At 41.5% G+C, this 19,152-nt stretch overlaps 1 protein-coding gene across 1 annotated transcript in view; it reads right to left on the reverse strand.

Annotated features, from left to right (window-relative positions):
- CARMIL3 (capping protein regulator and myosin 1 linker 3) overlaps window positions 1–19,152 on the reverse strand; it is a 252,398-nt gene that overhangs the window by 83,575 nt on the left and 149,671 nt on the right. The gene's annotated exons all lie outside the window — the stretch shown is intronic.

Raw genomic sequence — 19,152 nt, forward strand, 5'->3', positions numbered from 1 at the left:
ACAAAAACAAATGAGTGACCAATATAGCCACCTTTCTTTGCAAGGACACTCAAAAGCCTGCCATCCATGGATTCTGTCAGTGTTTTGATCTGTTAACCATCAACATTGCGTGCAGCAGCAACCACAGCCTCCCAGACACTGTTCAGAGAGGTGTACTGTTTTCCCTCCTTGTAAATCTCACATTTGATGATGGACCACAGGTTCTCAATGGGGTTCAGATCAGGTGAACAAGGAGGCCATGTCATTAGATTTTCTTCTTTTATACCCTTTCTTGCCAGCCATGCTGTGGAGTACTTGGACGCGTGTGATGGAGTATTGTCCTGCATGAAAATCATGTTTTTCTTGAAGGATGCAGACTTCTTCCTGTACCACTGCTTGAAGAAGGTGTCTTCCAGAAACTGGCAGTAGGACTGGGAGTTGAGCTTGACTCCATCCTCAACCCGAAAAGGCCCCACAAGCTCATCTTTGATGATACCAGCCCAAACCAGTACTCCACCTCCACCTTGCTGGCGTCTGAGTCGGACTGGAGCTCTCTGCCCTTTACCAATCCAGCCACGGGCCCATCCATCTGGCCCATCAAGACTCACTCTCATTTCATCAATCCATAAAACCTTAGTAAAATCAGTCTTGAGATATTTCTTGGCCCAGTCTTGACGTTTCAGCTTGTGTATCTTGTTCAGTGGTGGTCGTCTTTCAGCCTTTCTTACCTTGGCCATGTCTCTGAGTATTGCACACCTTGTGCTTTTGGGCACTCCAGTGATGTTGCAGCTCTGAAATATGGCCAAACTGGTGGCAAGTGGCATCTTGGCAGCTGCACGCTTGACTTTTCTCAGTTCATGGGCAGTTATTTTGCGCCTTGGTTTTTCCACACGCTTCTTGCGACCCTGTTGACTATTTTGAATGAAACGCTTGATTGTTCGATGATCACGCTTCAGAAGCTTTGCAATTTTAAGAGTGCTGCATCCCTCTGCAAGATATCTCACTATTTTTGACTTTTCTGAGCCTGTCAAGTCCTTCTTTTGACCCATTTTGCCAAAGGAAAGGAAGTTGCCTAATAATTATGCACACCTGATATAGGGTGTTGATGTCATTAGACCACACCCCTTCTCATTACAGAGATGCACATCACCTAATATGCTTAATTGGTAGTAGGCTTTCGAGCCTATACAGCTTGGAGTAAGACAACATGCATAAAGAGGATGATGTGGTCAAAATACTCATTTGCCTAATAATTCTGCACTCCCTGTATATATATATATATATATATACTGTATATATACATACATACGTTTTTTGTGCCACATTTTTGTTTCACAAAGCAGTTAACCAGAGCTCTGATGTTTGCACGTTAACTTCAATTGCTCTCAAACGATCACGTTTACTTTCAACTTGTAATATGAGCACTACATCCAACAAAAAGCCGCAATAAACCCAATATCGCTGGTGCATAACTGATAGCACGCCACTCGTAATTTGGCCCATAATGTGATTTTATTTAAATGATATGTTTACATGCACAAAAAAAGAACAGCTTAACTGATTTCATTGAGCATTTGAAAAACAAAATTTATGCTTACCTGATAAATTTATTTATTTCCGGCCTACTTATCAAGCCGTCAACTTAGTTGCATTCGACTGCACCAATACGCTCGCCTGACATCGCCTAACATCGCGAACGCGGACCTGAATATGCTCTCCTTATTTATCAAAAAAGCTGTCAAAAAGCCGCGCACCAAGTACGGGGTGATGAGCAGCAGACTGTTGTTAACTAAACAGTCATTGATCTCGCTGCTATTCGGCTTTTTCCCAGCTTTATTTATGTACTGTCACTAAACACCGCCACTATACTAAACTGTTTAACACCTATCCCACTGCTCCCTGACCCCGCCGCAACTTTAATAAAGGTATTAACTCCTATCCGGCCGCTCCCGGACCCCGCCGCAACTAAATAAAGTTATTAACCCCTATCCCGCTGCTCCCCCACACCTCCGCAACTCTAATAAACTTATTAACCCCTATCCTGCTGCTCCCGGAGCCCACCGTCACTATACTAAACTGTTTAACCCCTATTTCGCCGCTCCGGGACCCCGCCGCAACTAACTAAATGTATTAACCCCTAAACCTCTGGCCTCCCACATCACTACCACTTACTAAACCTATTAACCCCTAAACCGCCAGCCCCCCACATCACCATAAACTAAATTAACCTATTAACCCCTAAACCTAACAACCCGCTAACTTTATATTAAATATTAACTCATTACTATCGTATAATAAATTAAAACGTACCTTTAGATTTAAATTAAACTACTCAAATAATTTAAATCTACTAGTAAAAATTACAAAGTTACAAAAAACTAACAAGCCAGCAGAAGTCTTCATCCAAGCGGGTCAACGTCTTCATCCAACCGGGCAGAAGTCTTCATCCAGACAGCATCTTCTATCTTCATCCATCTGGCGTGGAGTGGCTCCATCTTCAAGATGCGGAGCATCCTCTTCTTTCGATGTCTTCTTTACAATGAGGTTTGCCTTTAAATGATGTCATACAAGATGGCATCCCTTAGATCCCGATTGGCTGATAGAATTCTATCAGCCAATCGGAATTAAGGTTGAAAAAATCCTATTGGCTGTTGCAATCAGCCAATAGGATTGAGCTTTCATCCTATTGGCTGATCCAATCAGCCAATAGGATTGAGCTCACATTCTATTTATTTAGTTGCGGTGGGCTCCGGGAGCGGCGGGATAGGGGTTAATAACATTATTTAGGTGGCGGCGGGGTCCGGGAGCGGCGGGATAGGGGTTAATAACATTATGTAGGTGGCGGTGGGGTCCGGGAGTGGCGGAATTGGGGTTAATCACTTTATGTAGGTGGCGGCGGTGTCAGGGTAGCAGATTAGGGGTTAATAAGTATAAGGTAGGTGGCAGCGGTGGCGGGGCGGCAGATTAGGGGTTAAATAAGTATAATGTAGGTGGTGGCGGTGTAGGGGGCGGCAGATTAGAGGTGTTTAGACTTGGGGTACATGTTAGGGTGTTAGGTGTAAACATAACTTTTATTCTAGCATAGAAATCAATGGGATATCTGGCAGCAGCGAACATGAGCTTTCGCTGCTTTCAGACTCCCATTGATTCCTATGGCATCCGCCGTCTCCAGGGCAGCTGATTGAAAAGCAGGTACGCTGGGCCTGAATAGTGGCGAGCGTACCTGTTAGAAGTTTGTTAACTTGCAAAAGTAGTCAGATAGTGCCAAATTTGCATTCAGAACATCTGTAATGACGTAAGCATCGATCTGTGTCGGACTGAGACTGGTGGATCGTATGTTACGTCACAGATTTCAACTTTTGCCGGTCTGTAGGCTTTGATAAATAAGGGGACTCAGGCTCTCCACAATTAGGCTGCGGAATTCCAGCGTATTTGCGGTTGACGGCTTGATAAATAGGCCTCTTAGAGTCCACAATTTCATGCCAATTACTAGTGGGATTTCAACTCCTGGCCAGCAAGAGGAGGCAAAGAGCACCCCAGCAGAGCTGTTAAGTATCACTTCCCTTACTCCCCAGTCATTCGGCCGAAGGAAAATGGAAAAAAAAGATAACACAAGGGTATATAGGTGCCTAAGGTTTGTACCAAAGAACTGCCGTCTTAAATTTAAATAAGTGCGGGTCGCGGACTCTCCATGCCCGGAAATAAATACATTTATCAGATAAGCATAAATTTTGTTTTCTTTCCTATGACATGGAGAGTCCACGATTTCATTCCAATTACTAGTGGGGACCAATACCCAAGCTAGAGGACACAGAATGAAAGGGAAGGAGAACAAGACAGGCGGACCTAAACAGAAGGCACCACCACTTGAAGAACTTTCCTCCCAAAGGAAACCTCAGCAGAGGCAAAAATATCAAATTTGTAGATTTTGGAAGAAGGAATGCAATGAGGACCATGTGGCCTTGCAAATTTGTTCCACAGAAGCTTAATTTTTAAAAAATCCCGAAGAAGGGTAATTTTTTTGCTAATTTGATAAGACTTCTCAACCAGAAAGAATAGTAGAAGAGGCTTTCTGACCCTTACGTTTATCAGAGAAAACAACAAACAGGACAGTTGATTGCCAAAAATCTTTAGATGCTTGAAAGTAAAATTTTTGAGCACGCACAACACCCAGGTTATGCAACAGGTGTTCCTTCTGAGAAGAAGGATTAGGACAAAAGGAAGGAACAATAATTTCCTGATTGAAATTGCTATCCAATACTACCTAGGGAAGAAATTCCAACTTAGTAAGAAGAACCGCCTTATTCGCATAAAAAATAAGGTAAACGGTATCACACTGCAGAGCTGAAAGTTCAGAAATTCTGCAAGCAGAAGCAATAGCAATGAGAAACAAAATGTTCCAAGATAACTGAATGCATAGGCTCAAACAGAACCTGCTGCCAAACTCTAAGGACAAGGTTAAGACTCCATGGAGGAGCATCAGGAATAAACACAGACCTGATTTTGACCAAGGCCTGAACAAACTATTGCACATCTGGCAGATCTGCCAGATGTATGAGTAAAATAATAGACAGTACAGAAATCTTACCCTTCAGAGTACTGACTGACAAACCTTTCTACAGGCCATCCTGAAGAAAAAATAAAATGCGAGGGATCCGCACCCGACTCCAAGAGAAACCTTTCGATTTGTACAAATAAAGGTATTTACGCTATACCTTATGGTAAATCTTACGAGAAATAGGATTTTGAGCCTGAAGCATCTTATCAATGACCTTCCCAGCCTGCTCTGAGGCTGCAGATATCAATCTGCCGGATCCTATACGATCGGACTGATTGACACCCCCTGCTAGGGGACGGCATTGCACAAACAGTTCACAAGAACTGCTTGTGCAATGATAAATGCCGACAGCGTATGCATTTATCGCATTTATCAATGTGCAGCGGACATGATATGCTCCTCTGTCACCAGTAAAAGTAGACTTTAAAACATGCCATTACACACCGGCACCTAAAGATCAGCATGGCCATATGTAAGCATGTCTGTTTCATTCTAACTCACTGCGTCTACACTGACATCCGCTCCGCTCTTCAAATCGGTAGTTTGTATAATGAAGGCCAATACAGGAGAGCGGAGTACGATCACATGACCGCAACCGAAAAAAGAAATTTTATGTTGCGCCAAAGGAAAGAAAGTGCGCAAAGTACGCTGCGCTGTTCCTATAATAAAAACACTTCAGAGCTAAATCCTTAATAAACATTATAAATAAAAGAGTGCATTGTCTCCTTCACCACTCTCAAGCCTAGGGCATATAAAGGCTCCTATTCCACTCCCAAGCCTGTCCGTTAAAGGGACAGTCTAGTCAAAATAAAACTTTCATGATTCAGATAGGGTATGCAATTGTTAACAACTTTCAAATTTACTTTTATCATCAAATTTGCTTTGTTCCCTTGGTGGTATTTTTGAAAACCTAGGTAGACTCAAACTAATTTCTAAACCGTTGAAAATGTTCAGTTAGACAGTACTAGTTAATGTGTGTCATATAGATAACATTGTTCTCACTCCCGTGGAGTTATTTAGGAGTCTAACTGATTGGCTAAACTGTATGTCTGTCAAAAGAGTTAAAGGGGCAGTCCGCAGAGGCTTAGATACAAGGTAATCACAGAGGTAAAAAGTATATAAATATAACTGTGTTGGTTATGCAAAACTGGGTAATGGGTAATAAAGGGATTAACTATCTTAAACAATAAAAATTCTGGTGTAGACTGTCCCTTTAACTGAAGTAACTGAAGCTACAGTTACATGTAATTACTGATCTTTTAACCCCCCAAGCAGTCCATATTAAATATATATATATCTCACCGATATAGTGAGATTATTTATATCCATTATTATATCCCCCATCAGAGATAATTTTGAGAAAAAATCCACTGACGATAGACCTCCATAGTGCTATAACCTTCTAACCTATAAGGCAAAAGCACTTACCTGTGGATCCAGCTGCCAGACAGGAACAGCTTCTAAAGTGTGACAGAGTAATCCACATCTGACATTGACCTGTAGAAAAAGAAAAAACAGAGTAACTAACCCTGGTTTTCTATATAGGGGTAACACTGATGTTAGAAGTTAAGCAAGGACTACCTCTCTATTTTCTAACTACTAAAAGAAACCATTACTCTTGCTAAAGAGATTTACATGGACACAGCATAGCCCCAATCCTTGCTTGCAGGGAAAAATACCCATAAAAGGATTAATCTCTTCAGACACCATCTTCGCATATCCTCCCGTTGATAGAGGCAAAGAGAATAACTGGGGATTATGGGTAAGGGAAGTGACACTTAACAACTCTGATGGAGTGCTCTTTACCTCCTCCTGCTGGCCAGGAGTTGAATTCCCACTAGTAATTGGAATTAAATCGTGAACTCTCCATGCCATAGGAAAGAAAGTTTGTTTTAATACCAGCTTGGCATAATTTTTATATTGATTTGTGGAGTAACAATTGTGTAATTCTGGAGCTTATATTTAATTTATAAGTTATGCTTATTTTCCTTATTCTATTTCATTTTAGTATAACTGAAATGTATATGTTTCGGTGTTGGACTTACTTTTATTGGTATTATCAATAAAAAAGTGAATGCGCCAGATAGTATTTGTCAACTGAATACTTATAAGCCATTTTGTAAGCTTTTTTCTTTACTGACTGATTTAGCTTTATTGTTCTATCTGTAATCAGCATGTAACTTACATTGTTTTATGGCAGTTTAAGTGAGTTTTACTCTGTCTTGTTTACAGAGTTATAACGTGATAGCATGGCAGAGCAGTTAAAGTAGCTTATCCATGTTTTAGTAAAACATTTAGTAATGACCCAATTCTCTAAAGCTCTTTGGCCTGGCGAGATTCTGTAAGATGTTTTGTCAATTTTTACGAGGGCCCTCAGGGATGGTATTAAACTAAGTTTTTCAGTTGGGAGCTGTGTATCTCTTTAAGGGGATTTCACTAATATGCCTTATGTAAAGGAGAGTTGCTTACTTCTATGCCCCCCCCCCCGCTACCCTCCCCCCAATATTTACCCTGCATGATCCTACGCTGGGACTTGCCTAGCAACTCAGGCAGTCCCCAGATTCCAATAAGTGCATTGGATTGCAGTGACAACCAGTCACTGATTAAAAGTGAAAGCGTCGGTTTGATCTGAGGCGAGAAAGGTAGAGAGATCACTGCTACAAAGTGTCCCATACAGCTATATACATTTGTATTAAAAAAAACTTTTATTTAAAACAAAATTAACTCTTTAAATGCTGATCACAGTGTTATTGCTTATTTTGGGGTGTGATTATTTATTATTTTTTTTCATTTTTAAGTTTTTAACCCTTTCCTGAAGTTTCTGATCACCACACTGTGTCTGTGATCAGTCTGATCAGAGTGTTCTGTCTAATCCACTTGATCTGTTCATTTTTCTTCAAACATAACCCATTCAGAGCTGTTTTGATTTGATTGCATCTTTTTACACTGTGAACAGTACAGTTTTATTTTTTTTGGTGGTGTGTAGGGTTAATTTTGTTGGGTGAAAGAGGGAATTGGGTGTTGGAAGTGGGAATTGTTGGGTGGGTTAAAGGAATTAATGTTAGGTAAAAGTAAAAAAAACAATATTGGCTGATGCAATCTGATTGGAACAGCCAATAGAATGAGAGCTCAATCCTATTGGCTGATTGGATCAGCCAATATGATTGAACTTCAATCCTATTGGCTGATTGCATCAGCCAATAGGATTTTTTCTACCTTAATTTTGATTGGCTGATAGAATTCTATCTGCCAATCGGAATCTAAGGGACGCCATCTTGGATGATGTCACTTAAAGGTACCTTCATTCAGTAAGAAGACTCCGGATGAAGAGGATGCTCCGCGTCGGATGTCTTGAAGATGGACCTGCTCCGTGTCGGATGGATGAAGATAGAAGATGCCGTCTGGATGAAGACTTCTGCCCATCTGGAGGACCACTTCGCCCGGCTTGGATGAAGACTTCTCCCGGCTTCGTCGAGGACTTGGCCTGGTTGGATGAAGACTTCTGCCGCTTCCTTGAGGATGGATGTAAGGTCTTCAGAACTGTAAGTCGATCTTCAGGGGGTTAGTGTTAGGTTTTTTTAAGGGTGTATTGGGTGGGTTTTATTTTTAGGTTAGGGTTTGGGCCTGCAATAGAGCTAACTGCCCTTTTAAGGGCAACGCCCATCCAAATTACCTTTTCAGGGCAATGGGGAGCTTAGGTTTTTTTAGTTAGTATTTTATTTGGGGGGTTGGTTGTGTGGCTGGTGGGTTTTATGTTGGGGGGTTGTTTGTATAACAACCTTACACTACACTCGATCGCATATACGGCGCCGCATAAAAGTGCGGCATGTATATTTTCCCAGTCGCTCGCTGCTAAAATAAAATCAAACACCTAATGCATGCGCAAATATCTACCTCTCAATCGCAACCCCCCACCGCAATAACTAATGTATTAACCCCTAATCCACCAACCCCATATTGCAAATAATAAATTTAAACTATTAACCCCTAAACCGCCATCCCCCCACAACGCAATGTAGCTATTTATACTATTAACCCCTAATTCACCAATAACCCACATCACAATTAAGCTAATACATCTATTAAACCCTAAACCGCCAATAACCCACATCGCAATTAACCTAATAGATCTATTAACCCCTAAAACGCCAATAACCCACATCGTAATTAATCTAAAAAATCTATTAACCCCTAAACTGCCAAACCTCACAATGCAAATAACTAATCACTAAGCCCCCTAACATAACACCCCCTAAATTAACCCCATTACATAAATTAAAATAATCCTAAATTACAATTAAAATAAAAAACCTAACATTACTTTAAAAATAAAAAAACAAAGTTTAACCCCTTAACAACCAAGGACGTACCAGGTACGTCCTGCAAAAACTGTCAGTTAGTGACAATGGACGTACCTGGCACGTCCTTGGTCTAAATGAGTGCTAAAAACGCTCTCAGGGTATTGCAGTGATGCCTTGATATTGAGGCATCCTGCAATACCCTTTTCAAGCATCTGATGCAGAGAGAGTCACTCTGTGGCCCTCTCTAAACCGGTAGCGATGGTGCCGATCGTTAGTGGGTGGGAGATTAGAAGGGAGGCAGGTGGGCGGCCCATCGCTACCCAGCATCCATTTCCTGTAAATGCAATGTGTACGCCGGGTGCCGGGAGCATGCGGGGGGGCCCTGCGGGGGTACGCGTGTGCATGTATGCGCGCAGCAACCACTGTCACCAATGATCCCTGAATTGCAGTGTGAGAGGGAGGGGGAAAAAAATTAAAATAAATATCAAAGGATCTGGGAGGGGGCTATTGAGGGAGGGCAGCTACACTACAGAAAAAACTATCTTTTATAAAAAAAAAAAAAAACACCTTTGTTTTTAAGATGGCGGGGACAATTGTTGGGTGGGGGAGGGAAGAGAGCTGTTTGGGAGGGATCAGGAGGTGGGATGTGTCAGGTGGGAGGCTGATCTCTACAATAAAGCTAAAATAAACCCTGCAAGCTCCCTACAAGCTACCTATTTAACCCCTTCACTGCTGTTCATAATACCGGGAGCGTGCGGGGGGGGGCCCCTGCGGGGGCACGCGTGTGCATGTGTGCGCGCATCAACCACTGCCACCAATGATCCCTGAATTGCAGTGTGAGAGGGAGGGGGAAAAATATAAAAATAAAAATAAATATCAAAGGATCTGGGAGGGGGTATTGAGGGAGGGCAGCTACACTACAGAAAAAAATATCTTTTATAAAAAAAAAAAAAATAATGTTTTTGGGGCAAACTGGGTACTGGCAGACAGCTGCCAGTACCCAAGATGGCGGCAAATGGGGGGGAGGGTTAGAGAGCTGTTTGGTGGGGGTCAGGGAGGTTGGGGGCTAAGGGGGGTCCATTACAGCTGAATAGATAATTAAAAAAAAAACAAAAACATAATTTATGCTTACCTGATAAATTTATTTCTCTTGTGGTGTATCCAGTCCACGGATCATCCATTACTTATGGAATATATTCTCCTTCCCAACAGGAAGCTGCAAGAGTCCACCCACAGCAAAGCTGCTATATAGCTCCTCCCCTAACTGCCATATTCAGTCATTCGACCGAAAACATGCAGAGAAAGGAAAAACCATAGGGTGCAGTGGTGACTGTAGTTCAAATGAAAAAATTACCTGCCTTAAAGTGACAGGGTGGGCCGTGGACTGGATACACCACAAGAGAAATAAATTTATCAGGTAAGCATAAATTATGTTTTCTCTTGTTAAGTGTATCCAGTCCACGGATCATCCATTACTTATGGAATACCAATACCAAAGCTAAAGTACACGGATGATGGGAGGGACAAGGCAGGTACTTAAACGGAAGTTACCACTGCCTGTAAAAAACCCTTTCTCCCAAAAATAGCCTCCGAAGAAGCAAGGTATCAAATTTGTTAAATTTGAAAAGTATGAAGCGCAGACCAAGACTCCGTCTTGTAAATCTGTTCAACAGAAGCCACATTTAAAAAAGGCCCAAGTGAAAACCACAGCTCTAGTAGAATGAGCTGTAATCCCTTCAGGAGGCTGCTGTCCAGCAGTCTCATAAGCTAAATGAATTATGCTTTTTAACCAAAAAGACAGAGAGGCTGCTGAAGTCTTTTGACCTCTCCTCTGTCCAGAATAGACAACAAACAAGGTGAACGTTTGATGAAAACTGTAGTAGCTTGTAAGTAAAACTTTAAAGCACAAACCACGTCCAATATTGTGTAATAGACGTTCCTTCTTTGAGGAAGGATTAGGATACAAGCATGGAACAACTATCTCTTGAGTGATGTACTTGTTAGATACCACCTTAGGAAAAAACCCAGGTTGGTACGCAAGACTACCTTATCCGTACGAAGGACCAGATAAGGAGAATCACATTGTAACACAGATAACTTGGAGACTCTACGAGTCGAGGAATTAGCTACCCAAAAGGAACTTTCCAAGATAAAGATTGATATCTATGGAACAAAAAAGGTTCAAACGGAACTTCTTGAAGAACCTTAAGAATCAGGTTTAAGCTCCATGGCGGAGCAACAGTTTTAAACACAGGCTTGACTCTAACCAAAGCCTGAACGTCTAGAATACCTGCCAGACGCTTGTGCAAAAAAATAGACAGAGTAAAAATCTGTCCCCTTTTAAGGAATTAGCTGACAACCCTTTTCTCAAAAACATCTTGGAGAAAAGATAATATCCTGGGAATCCAGACTTTACTCCATGAGTAACCCTTGGATTCATAACAATCAGATATTTACACCATATCTATGTTCAATTTTCCTAGAGACAGGCTTTCATGTCTGTATTAAGGTATCAATGACTGACTCGGAGAAGCCATGCTTTGATAACATCAAGCGTTCAGTCTCCAGGCAGTCCATCTCAGATTGATTCTATTTAGATGGTTGAAAGGACCCTGAGGTAGAGGGACCTGTCTCTGAAGCAGAGACCGTGATGGAAAGGATGACATGTCCACAAGATCTGCATACCAGGTCCTGCGTGGCTACGCAGGCGCTGTCAAAAACACCAAAGCCCTCTCCTGCTTGGTCTTGACCTCCGGAGGAAATCCCACTCCCCCGGAAGAAAAGTCTGACGACTTAGAAAATCCACCTCCCAGTTCTCAACACCTGGGATATGGATAGCTGATAGACAAGAGTGAGTCTCTGTCCAGTGAATTATTGTAAGACTTCTAACATCGCTAGGGAACTTCTGTTCCCCCTTGATGGCTGATGTAAGCCACAGTCGTGTATATTGTCCGACTGAGTATGATGTACCTCAGAGTTGCTAACTGAGGCCAAGACTGAAGAGCATGGAATATCACTCCCAGTTCCAGAATATTTATTAGAATGAGGGTCTCCTCCTAAGTCCACTATCCCTGAGCCTTCAGGGAGTTCCAGACTGCATCCCAACCTAAAAGGCTGGCATCTATTGTAACAATTGTCCCATCTGACCTGCGGAAGGTCATACCCTTGGACAGATGGACCCGACATAGTCACCAGAGAAGAGAATCTCTGGTCTCTTGGTCCAGGTTTAACAGGGGGACAAATCTGTGTAATCCCCGTTCCTCTGACTGAGCATGCATAGTTGCAGCGGTCTGAAATGTAGACGTGCAAACGGTACTATGTCCCTTGCCACTACCATTAAGCCGATTTCATTCATGTACTGAGCCACCGAAGGGCGCGGATGGGATGAAAAAAACACGGCAGAGATTTAGAAACTTTGACAACCTGGACTCCGTCAGGTAAATTTTCATTTCTACAGAATCTATCAGAGTCCCTAGGAGGGAAACCCTTGAGATTGGGGATAGAGAACTCTTTCCTTGTTCACTTTCCACCCATGTGATCTCAGAAATGCCAGTACTACGTCCGTATGAGACTGGGCAATTTGGATGTTTGACGCCTGTATCAGGATGTCGTCTAAATAAGGGGCCACTTCTATGCCCCGCGGTCTAAGGACCGCCAAAGCGACCCCAGAACCTCCATAAAGATTCTTGGGGCTGTAGATATCACAAAGGAAAGAGCTACAAACTGGTAATGCCTGTCTAGAAAGGCAAACCTGAAAAACGATGGTGATCTTTATGCATCACAATGTGAGGATAAGCATCATTCAAATCCATTGTAGTCCTCTATTGACTCTCCTGGATCATAGTTAAGATGGTACGAATAGTTTCCATCTTAAATGACGGAATTCTGAGGAATTTGTTTAAGATCTTTAGATCCAAAATAGGTCTGAAGGTTCCCTCTCCTTGGGAACCACAAACAGATTTGAGTAAAAACTCTGTCCCTGTTCCTCTCTTGGAACTGGATGGATCTCGTACACAATGTAAGAATGCCTCCTTCTTTATCTGGTTTGCAGATAATTGTGAAAGGCGAAATCTCCCCTTTTTTTGGGGGGGGAATCTTTGAAAACCAGAAGATATCTCTGGGATATAAATTCCAATGCCTAGGGATCCTGGGCATCTCTTGCCCACGCCTGGGCAAAGAATGAAAGTCTGCCCCCTATAGGATCCGTTACCGGATAGGGGTCCGTTCCTTCATGCTGCCTTAGAGGCAGCAGCAGGCTCCTTGGCTTGCTTATCTTTGTTCCAGGTCCGATTGTCTCCAGACCGCCTTGGACTGAGCAAAAATTCCCTCTTGTTTTGCCTTAGAGGAAGAGGATGCCACACCTGCCCTGAAGTTTTTAAAAGGTACGAAAATTAGACTTTTTTTTTTTTTTTTGCCCTTGATTTAGACCTATCCTGAGGAAGGGCATGACCTTTTCCTCCAGTGATATAAGCAATAATCTCCTTCAAACCAGGCCCGAATAGGGTCTGCCCCTTGAAGGGAAGTTAAGTAGCTTATTTATTAAAGTCACGACAGCTGACCATGATATAAGCCATAGCGCTCTGCGCGCCAGTATAGTAAAAAACAGAATTCTTAGCCGTTAGTCTAGTCAAATGAACAAGGCATCAGAAAACAAAGGAATTGGCTAGCATAAGCTTGTCAAATATATTCATCCAATGGAGTCGCTTAACTGTAAAGCCTCATCAAGAGACTCAACCCAGAACGCCGCAGCAGCAGTGACAGAAGCAATGTATGCAAGGGGCTGCAGGATAAAACCCTGTTGAATAAACATTTTTTATCCATTGGATCTAAAAAGCACAACTGTCCTCGTCAGAGGTAGTGGTACGCTTAGCTAGAGTAGAAACTCTTCTCTCCACCTTAGGAACTGTCTGCCAGAAGTCCCGTGTGGTGGTAACTATTAGAAAACATTCTTCTAAAAAATAGGAGGGGAAGAGAACGGCACACCTGGTCTATCCCATTCCTTATTAAAAAAAATTTTAGTAAACCTCTTTAGGTATTGGAAAAACATCAGTACACACCGGCACTGCATATTATTTATCCAGTCTACACAATTTCTCTGGCCCTGCGATTGTACACATTCATTCAGAGCAGCCAAAGCCTCCCTGAGCAACAAGTGGAGGTTCTCAAGCATAAATTTTAAATGTAGAAATATCAGAATCAGGTTAAATCATCTTCCCTGAGTCAAAAAAAAAAAAAAAAATCACCCACAGACTAAGCATATTGTGAGGTAGTATCATACATGGTTCTTAAAGCGTCTGTATGCTCTGTATCTACCCCCAGAGCCAACTGCTTTCCTTTAATTTCAGGTAGTCTGACTAATACTGCTGCCAGAATATTATTCACCACCTTTGCCATGTCTTGTAAAATAAACGCTATGGGCGCCCTTGATGTACTTGGCGCCATTTGAGCGTGAGTCCCTGAAGCGGGAGTCGAAGGGTCTGACACGTGGGGAGAGTTAGTCGGCATAACTTTCCCCTCGACAGAATCCCCTGGTAAAGAAACGCTATGGGTGCCCTTGATGTACTTGGCGCCATTTGAGCGTGAGTCCCTAAAGCGGGAGTCAAAAGGTCTGACACGTGGGGAGAGTTAGTCGGCATAACTACCCCCACGACAGAATCCTCTGGTGATAATGTTTTTAAAGACAAAAAATGATCTTTATTGTTTAACATGAAATCAGTACATCTGGTACACATTCTAAGATGGGGTTCCACCATGGCTTTAAAACATAATGAACACAGAGCTTCCTCTATGTCAGACATGTTAGAACAGACTAATAATGAGACTAGTAAGCTTGGAAAACACTTTAAATCAAGTTAACAAGCAAATATATAAAACGTTACTGTGCCTTTAAGAGAAACAAATTTTGCCAAAATTTGAAATAACAGTGAAAAAAGGCAGTTAAACTAACAAAATTTTTACAGTGTATGTAACAAGTTAGCAGAGCATTGCACCCACTTGCAAATGGATGATTAACCCCTTAATACAAAAAACAGATTAACAAAACGAAAAATATGTTTTAAACAGTCATAACAGCTCCTACTTTTGAAGCCCTTTTGAGCCCTTCAGAGATGTCCTATAGCATGCAGGGGACTGCTGAGGGAAGCTGAATGTCACTGTTTGTAATTTTAACTGCACCAACTGTAACTTTTATACTATAACAGTGGAAAGCCTCATGAAACTGTTTCTATGCAAAATTTAAGCCAGACATGTGGAAAAAAACTTAGGCCCCAATAAGTTTTATCACCAAACATATGTTAAAAAACGATTAAACATGCCAGCAAACGTTTTTAAAACACATTTTTACAAGAGTATGTATCTCTATTAATAAGCCTGATACCAGTCGCTATCGCTGCATTTAAGGCTTTACTTACATTACTTCGGTATCAGCAGTATTTTCTTAGTCAATTCCATTCCTAGAAAAATATTTTACTGCACATACCTTATCTGCAGGAAAACCTGCACGCCATTCCCCCTCTGAAGTACCTCACTCCTCAGAATGTGTGAGAACAGCAAATGGATCTTAGTTACGTCTGCTAAGATCATAGAAAAACGCAGGCAGATTCTTCTTCCAAATACTGCCTGAGATAAACAGCACACTCCGGTGCCATTTAAAAATAACAAACTTTTGATTGAAGAATAAACTAAGTAGAAAGCACCACAGACTCTCACAACCTCCTATCTATGTTGAGGCTTGCAAGAGAATGACTGAATATGGCAGTTAGGGGAGGAGCTATATAGCAGCTTTGCTGTGGGTGGACTCTTGCAGCTTCCTGTTGGGAAGGAGAATATATTCCATAAGTAATGGATGATCCGTGGACTGGATACACTTAACAAGAGAAAAAAAACTTTTATTTTAGTACTGGCAGACTTACTTAAAATGGCGGGACAATTGTGGGGTGGGGGAGGGAAGAGAGATGTTTGGGAGGGATCAGGCGTTGGGATGTGTCAGGTGGGAGGCTGATCTCTACACTAAAGCTAAAATTAACCCTGTAAGCTCCCTACAAGCTACAGCTACCTAATTAACCCCTTCACTACTGGGCATAATACCGGAAGCGTGCAGGGGGGGGCTGCGGGGGCACGCGTGTGCATGTGTGCGCGCAGCATCCACTGCCACCAATGATCCCTGAATTGCAGTGTGAGAGGGAGGGAAAAATAAATAAAAATAAATATCAAAGGATCTGGGAGGGGGGTATTGAGGGAGGGCAGCTATACTACAGAAAAAACTATCTTTTATAAAAAAAATAATAATAATGTTTTTGGGGCAAACTGGGTACGTAGCAAAGATGGCGGCAAATGGGGGGGAGGGTTAGAGAGCTGTTTGGTGGGGGTCAGGGAGGTTGGGGGCTAAGGGGGTCCATTACAGCTGAATAGATAATTAAAAAAAAACTAAAAAAAAAACTTTTATTTTAGTACTGGCAGACTTACTTAAGATGGCGGGACATTTGTGGGGTGGGGGAGGGAAGAAAGCTGTTTGGGAGGGATCAGGAGGTGGGATGTGTCAGGTGGGAGGCTGATCTCATACACTAAAGCAAAAATTAACCCTGCAAGCTCCCTACAAGCTACCTAATTAACCCCTTCACTGCATAATACAATTGTGGTGCGCAACGGCATTTAGCGGCCTTCTAATTATCAAAAAGCAACGCCAAAGCTGTCAGGGTTTTTTCCCTGTTGTTTGCCATGTGCTGCTGGCAGCCATTTTATTCACCTCTCTTCCTGACTATGGTGCATTGTGGGGGATGCTGCTCATTTCCTACACTTTTATGTCCAGACTGGTGTGCATCATCCATGCGAGACAGGATGCAGTCTCAGAATTGTGATGTCATCACTTATTATTTAAAGGGCCTCTGTTCAGTATGCTTTCCCTTTGCGTTGTCTCAGACCTGTTTGTGAGAGTTCCTGTGTATTACCTGGCTGCCTGACGTCCTTCCTGGTTTCTGATCCCTGGCTTGTTCCTGACTCTGCTGTTTTCCTTGTTCCTGATTCCGGCTTGTCTTACTATTCGCTTTGGCTCCTGACTCGGCTCGTCTGACTACCAGCTCTGGTTTTGACCCCTGGCTTGTTATTTGACTTGTTGACTTTTTACTATTTTTTGCTATGAATAAAGGTGTGGTTATTTTTGCACTTCTCGTCTCAGTCTGATTCCTGGCACCCTGACAAAAGCCATATAAGTTTTTGGCTGTGAAATGGTGGCATGAAACATACCAAAATGGGCCTAGATCAATACTTTGGGTTGTCTACACTAAAGCTAAAATTAACCCTACAAGCTCCCTACAAGCTCCCTAATTAACCCCTTCACTGCTGGGCATAATACATGTGTGGTGTGCAGCGGCATTTAGCAGCCTTCTAATTACCAAAAAGCAACACCATAGTCATATAAGTCTGCTATTTCTGAACAAAGGGGGTTCCAGAGAAGCATTTACAAAAATTTGTGCCATAATTGCACAAGCTGTTTGTAAATAATTTCATTGAGAAATCTAAAATTGTGAAAAACTTTTTTTTTTAATTGATCGCATTTGGCGGTGAAATGGTAGCATGAAATAAACAAAAATGGGCCTAGTTCAATACTTGGGGTTGTCTACTACACTACACTAAAGCTAAAATTAACCATGCAAGCTCCCTAATTAACCTGGGCATAATACACACGTGGTGCACAGCGGCATTTAGCAACCCCAAAGTCATATAAGTCTGCTAATTCTGAACAAAGGGGATCCCAGAGAAGCATTTACAACCATGTGTGCCATAATTGCACAAGCTGTTTGTAAATAATTTCAGTGAGAAACCTAAAGTTTTTGACAAAATTTGTGAAAAAGTGAATGTTTATTTTTATTTGATCGCATTTGGCGGTGAAATGGTAGCATGAAATATACCAAAATGGGCCTAGATCAATACTTTGGGTTGTCTTCTAAAAAAAAAAATATACATGTCAAGGGATATTCAGGGATTCCTGACAGATATCAGTGTCCCAATGTAAATAGCGCTAATTTTGAAAAAAAGTAGTTTGGAAATAGCAAAGTGCTACTTGTATTTATTGCCCTATAACTTTCAAAAAAAGCAAAGAACATGTAAACATTGGGTATTTCTAAACTCAGGACAAAATTTAGGAACTATTTAGTATGGATGTTTTTTGGTGGTTGTAGATGTGTAACAGATTTTGGGGGTCAAAGTTAGAAAAAGTGTGTTTTTTTCAATTTTTTCCTCATATTTTATATATTTTTTTATAGTAAATTATAAGATATGATGAAAATAATAGCATCTTTAAAAAGTGAATTTAATGGCGAGAAAAACGGTATATAATATGTGTGGGTACAGTAAATGAGTAAGAGGAAAATTACAGCTAAACACAAATACCGCAGAAATGTAAAAATAGCCCTGGTCCCAAAATCAGAAAATGGGAAAGTGGTGTGGTCCTTAAGGGGTTAAATTAAGCTAAAATTACAGAACATAAAAACATTCTAACATTACATAAAATAATAAACAAAATTATCAAAAATAAAAAAATGAAACCTAATTCCTATGAATATAAAAAAGCCCCCTAATCTAATACTAAACTACCAATAGCCCTTAAAACGGCCTTTTGTAGGGCATTGCCCTAAGTTAAACCGCTATTTTACCTTTAAAAAAACTAAGTTCCCCAAACAGTAAAACTCCCCACCCATCAAACCCCCCCAAAATATAAAAACCTATCACAAACATCCTAAACTACCCATTGCCCCTAAAAGGGGCATTTGTATGGGCATTGGCCTTAAAGGGACAGTCTAGTCCAAAATAAACTTTCATGATTCAGATAGAGAATGTAATTTTAAACAATTTTCCAATTTACTTTTATCACAAATGTTGCTTTGTTCTCTAGGTATTCTTAGTTGAAAGCTAAACCTAGGAGGTTCATATGCTATTTTCTAAGCCCTTGAAGGCCTCCTCTTCTCTCAGGGCATTTTGACAGTTTTTCACCACTAGAGGGTGTTAGTTCACGTTTGTCATATAGCTAACACTGTGCTCACGCACGTGGAGTTCCAGTGAGCAAGCTCTGATTGGCTAAAAAGGATGTCTGTCAAAAGGACTGAAATAAGGGGGCAGTTTGCAGAGGCTTAGATACAAGGTAATCACAGAGGTAAAAAGTGTATTTATATAACTGTGTTGGTTATGCAAAACTAGGGAATGGGTAATAAAGGGATTATCTATCTTTTCAAACAATAAACATTCTTGTGTAGACTGTCCCTTTAAAAGGGCATTCAGCTGTTTTATTCCCCCTAAAAGGGCATTCAACTCTTTTACAGC

The sequence above is a fragment of the Bombina bombina genome, chromosome 2 (genome assembly GCF_027579735.1).
Source record: "Bombina bombina isolate aBomBom1 chromosome 2, aBomBom1.pri, whole genome shotgun sequence".
In the NCBI taxonomy this organism is placed as follows: Eukaryota; Metazoa; Chordata; class Amphibia; order Anura; family Bombinatoridae; genus Bombina; species Bombina bombina.